The sequence below is a fragment of the Myotis davidii genome, unplaced genomic scaffold, assembly GCF_000327345.1.
Source record: "Myotis davidii unplaced genomic scaffold, ASM32734v1 scaffold238, whole genome shotgun sequence".
NCBI lineage: Eukaryota > Metazoa > Chordata > Mammalia > Chiroptera > Vespertilionidae > Myotis > Myotis davidii.
Genome location: NW_006293779.1, coordinates 9,335,748 through 9,346,452, shown reverse-complemented (window position 1 = coordinate 9,346,452; position 10,705 = coordinate 9,335,748). Strand labels below are relative to the sequence as shown.

Sequence of the window (10,705 nt, the reverse complement as noted above, 5' to 3'; positions counted from 1 at the left end):
AAAGAGTGAGTGAAGGAGCCAGCCACCCCTTGCACCAAGATTACCTGCTTCCAAGGCAGGATAACCAATAAGGAATACTGAATTTTCTACAATTATGAACATGTGTAGTGTTAGTTTTAGAAAGCTACGCAGAGGGCACTTAGTCCAACCCTCCCAGTGTACAGATCGGGGACTGAGATCCATAGAGGTTGAGTGAACTCACCTATGTCAGTGGAGAGCCAATTCAAAGTTCTTTCCACCATGCACGATCAACACCAGGTTATGGAACAAATACATTTTCAACAAAATAAAATATGTTCAAAAAAATTGTGTGTTTGTGCAGTAGAAATGTTTGAGGAGTAGAAATCCTCAGTTTTTAAAATCACATTTTCAAGGGCATCATGAGCAATGGCATGAATAGTAAAATGTTGGGAGGACGGCAGTTTTCATGACAACGTCACCTGTTTTTCCAAGTTCCTGTGAATGAGAATCCATTCAGTAAGTCTTTCGCACCCACCAACGCTAACTACCCACTGGTTTTCTCCTGAAAAAAAGTAGCTTTTATTCTCACTGAAAACATCTTTTGATATGTCACCTTACTTGTACTTAAGGCTTTGATGAAAAATACCTTTACTACATACAGTGAGTGTTCAATTCAGAAGCATATGAATTTTTCTGTATCTGATCCCACCTGTCCAGAGATGAAAGTGGGTTTTTATCACCAGTGATTGCATTGAAGGCACCAGTACTTTTCAGGCAGTTCTGACATATATTTGTTCTTCATAGTGTGTACTCAGTTCAAAGTGACAATTTGAACTTGGAAACTCTCTCATTCACTGTTTCTTTGAAGAGATAAACAAGGTTGACAAACCTTTATGCAGACTCATCAAAAAACATGAGGACACAAATAAATAAAATCAGAAATAAAAGAGAAGTAACGCTAACTCCACAGAAATACAAAGGATTGTAAGAAAATATTACAAACAATTATATGCCAACAAATTGGATGATCTAGACAAAAATGGATAAATTCCTAGAAACATATAATCTTCCAAAACAGAATCGGGAAGAATCAGAAAATCTGAGTAGATAGATTACAACTAATGAAATTGAAGTAGTAATTAAAAAAAACTCCCAGCAAACAAAAGTCCTACACTGGATAGCTTCATAGGTGAAATTTACCAAATATTCAAAGAAGAACTGACATCTATTCTTCTCAAACTTTTCCAAAAAATTCAAGAGGAGAGAAAACTACCAAGATCATTTTACAAGGCCAGGATTATCCTAATTCCAAAACCAGGTAAAGATACCACAAAGAAAGAAAATTATAGGCCAATATCCCTGAATAACACAGCTGCTAAAATCCTCAACAAAATATTAGCAAACTGGATCCAGTACTACATTAAAAAGATCATACACCATGATCAAGTGGCATTTATTTTGGGAATGCAAGGTTGATACAATATATGCAAATCAATAAACATGATACACCACATAAACAAAATGAAGGATAAAAAAACCCCCCACATGATTATATCAATAGATGCAAAAAAAACCCCAAAAAACTTTTGATAAAATCCAGCATCATTTTATGGTAAAAACTCTCAGCAAAGAGGAAGTAAAGGGAAGATACTCAACAAAATAAAAGCCACATATAACAAACTCACAGCCATACTCAATGGGCATAAAATGTTTTCCTTGAGACAGGGATGTCCACTTTTACCACTCTTATTTAACATAGTACTGGAAATTCTAGCCACAGCAATCAGACAAGAAGAAGAAATAAAAGGCATCCAAATCGGAAAGGAAGAAGTAAAACTGTCACTATTTGCAGATGGCATGATACTGGAAACAGCCCAAATGCCTATCAGTAGATGAATGGATAAAACAAAACAAAATCCCTGTGGTACATTTACACAGCATACATGGACCTGGAAAGTATTGTGCTAAGTGGAATAGGCCAGTCAGAGAAAGACAAATGCCATCTGATTTTACTTATATGTGGAATCTAATGAACAAAATAAACAAACAAAATAGAAGCAGTCTCATAGATACAGAAAACAGACTGACAGATGTCTGAGGGGAGGGGATTGGAGGACTAGGTGAAAAAGGTGAAGGGATTAAACAGGAAAAGAAAAACCAACCTTAGACACAGACCAAGGTATGGTGATTACAGGAGGAAAAGGGGATGGGGAAGGTAGAAGAGGGTCAAGGGGGATAAATGGTGACAGAAAGAAACGACTTTGGATGGTGAACACACAATATCATATACAGGTGATGTGTTACAGAATTGTACACTTAAAGCCTATATTATTTTAGTAACCAATGTCACCCCAATAAAATCGGTAAGAAATAAAAATAATAAAAATATAAATATTTGTTTAATAGAGAAGTAAAATCCAAATGCTTTTATTAATAAGTTAGAGGTAATTAAATTGTCCTTATCAATGTACAGTGTATGCACTAGGTTATTAACTTTTAGAAGGCATCTATACTGCTTGTGCTGTGATATATAATTAACAAGACATAGTAACCTATATTCACCTTACATTTACTGTATACATGGCTGTTTCATAGCAAAAGCAGTGCCATATTTCACATAGTAGCATTTCCATTTATTAGCAATATTATAGAAGAAAACAAAACTCAGATTTTCAGAAAATCCCTCTTTCTAGTCTTAATATATGTTCCTGGACCCCGTCTAGTGCAATCGTTGTTCCTGAATCAACTCCACAGATGTTGCTCTGAGCAGTTCTACACACAAGTGCAAAAGATTTTACACAGGCTCCATCCAAGAAAAGCTTAATTTCCTTTCAGCTGATTTTGAGTCTCCTCCCCTCCAAACTTCATTGTATGTTCTCTTATGTTCTGGATCAGCTAAAAGGTTTTAGATGAGCTGTTGGTTAAGAAAGAAAGCTGCTAGGATTTCTACCAGACCAGACATAATCTCCTTTGCCAAAGACTCATTTTGAAAACCATCGTAATTTTTAATGATGAATTGTGGAACTCTGAAAAGAAGCTTTGCTTAAAAAAAAAAAAGAAAAAAATTTCCCACAACATCCTCCAAAAATTCACAATCGATGAAGTATGCTCCTCCTTAATTTACTCCTCACTCACTTCCTAGTTCCCAGAGGCTGCGTGGTCTCTGCAGCTGGTATTCTGTGGTGTTTGCTACATGAGCATAGGTGGACTGAAATAGTAATCCAATGGTAATTGACAGGACACTGATGGTCTGATTCTATATAGCTTCAATCAATGTTCATATGGAATAACAGCCAGGAAAATCTTTTGTTCCCAGATGAGAAAGCTGTCTTCGCAGTTGGCTCCAAGTACTGCAGGAAGCACATGTAACAGTGAGATTATTATGAAGTTAATTCTAAGAATGTGAACTATTTGAGGGCCAAAGCTATGAATAATATCAAAGGAAACTGAGTACATCGAAAAGATATGATGTTTGATGTGAAATATCTATGGAAAATTTGAAGCATCCTTTCCTTGCTCTGGCTCATGGTGGGTTTTCAATTGATTTCACAGACATGGTTCCTGTCTGAAGCTCACAGCAGTCTCATGGGGCAAGTGGCTCAGAATGTGTGCCCTCTGAGGGGAGAGGAAGGATTAACTGACCTCTGCGTTTTCCAACATTATTGGCAGGGTCCAGACTGAAAGACAGCCCTCTGGACTTTTCACCTGGTGCTCTTTCCTGTGACAACCTCAGGAGAAGATAAAACTTAAAGCACAGGAGGAAAGAAACAGGGAAACAAGTTTAATTTCATTACAAATGATAGTTTTATATTAAAAATATCTTCAAATGTAATAAATTTAGTGAATATTGGAAAAGACTTCCTGAGGAGAAATATGTCCATTTCTTTTTTAAAAAAAATTAGAGGCCCAGTGCACGAAATTTGTGCATGGTGGTGGTGTTGGTGAGGGGTCCCTCAGTCTGGCCTGCATCACAATCTGAGACCTTTCGGGGGATGTCCGACTGCTGGTTTAGGCCTGATCCCGCACATTGGGCCTAAACCGACAGTCGGACATCCCTCTCTCAATCTGGGACAGCTGGCTCCTAACTGCTTTGCTTACCTGCCTGATCACCCCTAACTGCTTGCCTGGCTGCTTGTTTCACCCCTAAAACTCAAACTTTTTCTTTTTAATATTTATATTTCTTCTTTATTTTTTATTTTAAAAGTCAAGCTTCTTGAGAACATGAGGCGTTTAACATTATTCCATATTCCTTACAAAGAGCTAAGCATGGTAAACAGCAAACACTTAATACTTATGGGCTTCTATACGAACACTTTCCAGCCAGGAGGGTTTTGATAGGCAGTCTCCAAAAATGTGAACTGGAAAATCTAAAAGTAGAGTGCTCAGATTTCAGGCATCAGGTGCTATTAAGAGGATTTTTATCCCAATTAAACTCTAATTCTGAGCTCTCAACAATCTGGACAAACTGCCCTTCACTGTCTCCAAAGTTTCTTATTCATCACTATTCCATTTTCCTTTTTTTTTTTTTGAGTTCAATGTTTTATATCCACATCAGTATCAACGTACAATACAAAACCCACCTGCCAGGAGGAGGTACAGTCCTCTAACAGAGACTTAGAGGTACATAGACTAAGAGAGAGAGAGAGGACAGAGATGGGGATAGAAAGAGTGACAGGAAGAGAGAGACTCAGAGAAAGCAAGAGAGATTGAGACAGAGAAAGATTCACAAAGAAGAGAGAGAGACAGAAAGATGGAGTCCTGGGCTGTATGAGTCAGCGGGCTGCGGGGGCGGGGGATGTGCCAGTGTGACGGTAAGTGCATCGTTGTGTTGCACGAGGGAGGTGTGCTGGTCATGCAGCACCAGCTCCTTCAGAGACCCGCAGAACCCAAGCCAGTGGCCAGCGGTAGATGACACAGTGCTGGGTGTATCGCCGTCCACCACCACCAAGCAGGCACCGCAGCCGCGCTCGCTGCTCTCACGGATGAGGAAGGTGCCATCCCGCTTGCTGTTCAGCATTTCCTCAGCCTGTGAGCGGTTGAATTGCCCACATACCGGGTTCGTTCCTCATGGTGGGGAAGGTCATCCTCATCCTCCATCAGTGCAGACTGGTCGTCAGGCTCATTTTTGATTCCCAACCACTCGTTGATTTTCTTCTGCCGGGCGCCTTTCTGGCTGAGCCATACCAGGTCCTGGTCTCGGATTTTGCGCAGTTGCATGAGGTCTGGCTTCAAGCTGTTCTTGCGCTGATCCATCTCCCAGTTGTCCAAGGCCTGTGTCCGCAGCTCCTGTTCCAGCTTCCTGCGGCTCCCGTGGATCTTGGTGATGCGAGACTTGCGCCATTCTGAGCTCAGCAGGATCCTCTGCATCTCATTTTCATGGCCCTCACGCCGGAAGTGCTCCAGATACTCCCTGCTGCACTTCTCTGGAGTCTGGCCCTGCTCTTCGAAGATCGTGACGGTTTCATTGGAGGCTTTGTTGCGGTGCTTCATCTGCAGCCCCTGGGAGGTGCGTGTGTGCTCCTCCTAGAGCTGGTCCTACTCGCGGCTCTTGTCCTCCGCTTCAAACCAAGGTAGCAATTTCCCTCCATAAGTCACGTCCAAATACAGTGGGGCCTTGACTTACGAGTTTAATTGGTTCCAAGACCGAGCTCGTTAACTCAAATTATTCTGTCAACTCAATGCAAAAAATCCCCCGAGAGACAGCTGGTATCTCAAAAAACTCCTTAGTTGGGACACTCATAAGTCAAGGCCCCACTGTATTCCAAGACTGAGGACTATAGGACTGACTACGTGTAGTAACCTTCTAGCCCTGGGCGCCTTGGCGACCTTCACAATCCCACAAGCCTCTGGGCGCCCAGGCGTCCTCCACAATCCCACAAGCCTCTGGGCGCCCAGGCGTCCTCCACAATCCCACAAGCCTCTGGGCGCCCAGGCGTCCTCCACAATCCCACAATCCTCTGGGCGCCCAGGTGTCCTCCACAATCCCACAAGCCTATGGGCGCCCAGGCGTCCTCCACAATCCCACCATCCTCTGGTTGCACACTTCCGGTTTCTCTAGCTTCCCCCTAAGTGGTGTTTCCTTCAGTCACGTTGGTCCAGGGCCTCTAGTTGGAGAGGATTTTTCTGTTCTTTGGCGTTGATAGCTGTTGATTCCAAATATGGAATCAGTGAAGTGTCGGGAGCACTGCCGCTGCCGTGAACATGTCGGTCCCAAGCGCACTCGTGAAATAACCCGCCATTCAGTCCACGGCCTGCGCCGTCCTGGTCGCAATGAGAAAGGTACTGTGCTGAGCCGTTTCCCAGTCGGATCTTCCCCTTCCCCAGCACCCTCCACACCTACACCGAGCGACCACCCCACCCCACAGACCCTTAAGACCTTCCCCCATTGAACTCGCACCCTCTATTGCGTTGCCCAGGGGCGCCCCTAACCGCTCCCGGGGGCGCGGGCCAGCCTGGGCGAGAAGCCTGGTGTTTCTCTGGTTGTTCCGGTCGTTGCGGCGTTATGGTAGCTGGCTTTAAATATATATATATTCAGATATAAGGTGAAAATAAGCTTTGTGGACTAATAAAACCCTAGGGGGAGGAAATGGTAACATTGACTCTACTGGTTAGGTGAGTCTGTTTTCATCTCTTACTAGAGAGACTCGTAGCATATAGTATTCCCATACGCAGTGGAAGCTCTCACCCTTTCCGACTTGGCTGGGAGTTTGCCTGGTGGCTTGGTGGCCGTGCTCTGGGTCACCAAGGTGGGTTTGTGCTTACCAGGAAGCCTGAGAAACCTCCTTCTGGGGCTTTCGTTGTAGGCAGACCAGGGAGAGGAGATGCTGAACAGAAGGCAAGGCTTTGAGAGGAGTCAGGAGGCACACACCTGGCTCTCATCATTGTTTAAAAATCTCCCGATGCAGATCCGAACCTAACACCATTGCCCACGGTGGCACAGAAGTCACTTTCCAAGGTCCACGTTGCGTCTGCATTTTTTCTCCTCGGAATGAAAATAAACAGGTAGAAGAGGTTCCCCAGGGTGGCAAATAGGAAACATATCTATGTGGCCGTGCTTTTGTCTGTTTCCAGACATGCTAGGGCTTGTGCCTCTTGAACTGTAGAATAAAATCCCCATTCTTACTTCTTGGCTCTTAAGAAATCACTCTAGAAATTCATTCTCTAGTTCATCTGGTTACATGTGGTCAAAATGCTTCAAGAACATGTGTGAAAGGCAGTGAAATACAACAGCAATTAAATCAGCACTCTTAGAAATGGTTTTGGATAGTTAAATCTTTTGAATCTTGATGAAGTGATTAAACCATATTTCAAGATAAAACTTAGGGACTGTATGAGACCGTTAAGAGTCTTTTACCAATCCCACATGAATTCCATAGCATGGTGGCCTGTGTTAACAGAATTGTTACAATGCAAGTTACTAAGAGCAAAGCCGGGGAGAGGAGCTATGCCAAGCTGAGGCACTCTTCCTTTGGGTCCCTCAGAGTTAAGAGAGCTTTGCATTTCCCCTGTATCTGGGGCTGGAGCATGAGCCAGGGCCTGTGTTGACACATAAGCAAACTCTTTTAGAACGCAGAAAGGGCTTTAGGAAGTTAAATGTAATAATGATGGAAAGGAATCTCATTTATGATAAATCAGCACTTGTGAGTACAAATTAGACCAAATCATTGAGCTACTTCCTTGGACAGCATTATTTTTATTCGCTATGAAGTAGGGTTGGAAGAGCACATCTCCTTTCCCAAGCTCCAGATTGGTAAGTCCAATGCCAATTAGTCATCTCTACCTGCATGTCTCCAAAACACCTCAAATACATGTCCATGATCTTCCTGCCAATGCCTAGTTTTCTTTTCCTGATTCTGGCAAATGTCATCACCAGCCACTTACACTCCAAATCCTGGAACCGTCAACTTCAATGAGTATTTGTTGACTGCCTCCCTTGGATCTCGCACTGGGAGAATATTTTGATATGCATTGTCTAATCTTTGACTTTTCTTCTTCTTCTTCATACCAGCCCTTTACTCCTACTTTCCCATATCCAACCTGACTTCAGTTTGATCAGCTTGATTGCCACAACATTTCTTTCTTCCTGCTCCTCATCCTTTCAGCAGCTGGCATCCTAATTATTAAGTTTTTAAAACCTCTCCATCCATAACAAAGTCCGCGTCCTACTTGCCACCCCAAATCCTACATGATCTGGCTCTGACCCAATTACTTCCCTTCCCCTACTTCTATGCCCCACCCAAAAAACTCAATCCTCACCAAAACTAACTGGGTCTTTCTCTACCATGGTGTTCTGCCCAAGATGTTCCATTTCCTTGGTGGGCCTTTCTCTTGTTCTAAACTTTCTGAATTCTACCCAGCCTTGAAGGTCCAGTTCCACCTCCTATCTTTCCAGTCTTCAGTATCTCCTTAGATTGTAATCATCTGCCTCTTCTATACTTCCAGAGTGCTTGCTTTGTATTGTGATGGTCACAGCCAGCTCAGAAAAACTCAGTGTGATGTGCCAGAGGGGGCAGGCTCTATGTAGAGTCTGTGTGGTTTCACTACTAATCTAAAATAGGGCAATACATCATTGATCATAATCCTCATGATCTTGGATTATCATGCCCTGAATCTGTGGCTGGAGAGTATCAAACCAGTGCATCTTCAGGAGCTTCGCTGCTTGATTTAGCTAAAAAGGAAAAAGTTATTTGGAACACATAAATGTCTCGTGAAAACCAAACAAAGCAAAACCTTGGGCTAAGTACAGTAAGATCATCGAGGAGCTCACAGGGAAAGGTTATGGAGCAGCTAAGTAGGTTGAGGAGAGTTAGTTGGAGAGGGTAGTAAATGAGATGACTACAGCAGTGATAACATCAAGGCAGGTCCCGAAACAATTGGCACAGTATTTGTTGGGCTGCATTAGGTAATCGTCCTACTTTGCCACAGCTGGTATGAAATCCAGTAACTTGGCCAAGATTTCTGTGCGAAAACATGGAGGCAACCGTGGTCACAGGTGGTGGTAGAACTTTATCTGAACTCAGATGACGTTTAATCCAGGGTAAAGTTCAACAGAGTGAAAAAGCAAAGGAAGTAGAGCAAAACTGGGACCCAAACAACATCAACGTTTTTCTAGTAAAGCAATGCTCTATGTTAAGTAATACTGACATTTGGAGTCATTTATATGATGAGAGATAAAAGTATTCGCTAAACTAGTAGTGCCACTGAAATGGGCAAATGTTTCTCCCCTGAAGATATTGTTGTTTGTTTATGAGGACACCTCTGTGAAGGTGTCCCTGCTCCCACGGCCACCCTGCCCAGGTAGTCCCGCCCTCCTCTGAGATGCATGCACCAGTTACAGCATTTCTCAGACTGTATTTATGTGTTAAGTGTTTTCTGTTTGTTTCTCCTCTAGACGAGGGCTCTTTAGAGATTCTCAGGCCATTCCTTAAGTGTTTTTGCATTTTTGCCTGACAGTGAAATTCTCAGTTTTGTTTTGTCTTTTAATAGTTACTGTTCCTTAGTGAGGCCAGAGAGCAGAGTGAGAACCAGGAGGAAGAATGGGAGCCCTTTCAGCTGGAGTCCTCCCAGGCCAGAAGGGAATGAGAGGAGAAAATGTAGATCAGACAAGGGAGAGCTTGCTGGTCCTTCCATGAAGAGGGGAGTCCATGGCTTCCCCTTGTGAATCTGGGTGACTTACCCATTCAGGTGCTTGGTGCCTCCCCCAGACCCCCGCAATCTACTTCCTGCCTCTATGAATTTGCCTCTTTTTGGTATTTCATTTAAGCATAGGCACACAGTATTTTTTTCTTTTGAGTCTGGCTAATTTCAGTTAGCATAATGTTTTCAAGGTCCATCCACATTGTATTTCATTTAAGCATAGGCACACAGTATTTTTTCTTTTGAGTCTGGCTAATTTCACTTAGCATAATGTTTTCAAGGTCCATCCACATTATAGCATGTATCAGACCTCCATTCCTTTTTATGGCTGAACAATATTTTGTTCTGTGTATATGCCACATTACGTTTATCTCTTTGTCCATCTACCGATGGACCCTTGGGCTCTTTTCACCTTTTGGCTGTTGAGAATAATGCTACCATGAACATTGGCATTAAATATGTTTGAGTCCCTATTTTCAATTCTGTGGGGGCATATACATATGAGTGTAATTGTTGGATCAAATATTCTAGGTTTAGTTTTCTGAGGTACTAACGAACTGTGTTCCAGAGGGGCTCTGCACTATTTTATATTCTTACCATCAGCACACAAAGGTTCTAATTTCTCTACATCCTCACCAACCCCTGCTATTTATTTTTATTTTTTTTTAATTATAGCAATCTCATTGTGATTTTGATATGCATTTCTCTAATGACTGGTGACATTGAGTATCTTTTCATGTGCTTATAGGCCATTTGTATATTTTCTTTGGAGACATACCTATTCAAGTCCTATGCCCATTCTTTTTTTTAAATATATTTTTATTGATTTTTTACAGAGAGGAAGGGAGAGAAATAGAGAGTCAGAAACATCGATGAGAGAGAAACATCGATCAGCCGCCTCCTGCACATCCCCCACTGGGGATGTGCCCGCAACCCAGGTACATGCCCTTGACCGGAATCGAACCTGGGACCTTTCAGTCCGCAGGCCGACGCTCTATCCACTGAGCCAAACCGGTTTCGGCCCTATGCCCATTCTTAATTTGGGTTTGTCTTTTTGTTGTTGAGTTGTAGGAGCTTTTTATATATTCTGGACATTAAGCTCTTATCA

At 42.6% G+C, this 10,705-nt stretch overlaps 1 pseudogene; it reads right to left on the bottom strand.

The window, feature by feature from the left end:
- The window catches only part of LOC102759209, a 15,547-nt pseudogene extending 7,302 nt beyond the window's left edge, over positions 1–8,245 (bottom strand).
- Between the last annotated feature and the right edge of the window lie 2,460 nt (positions 8,246–10,705).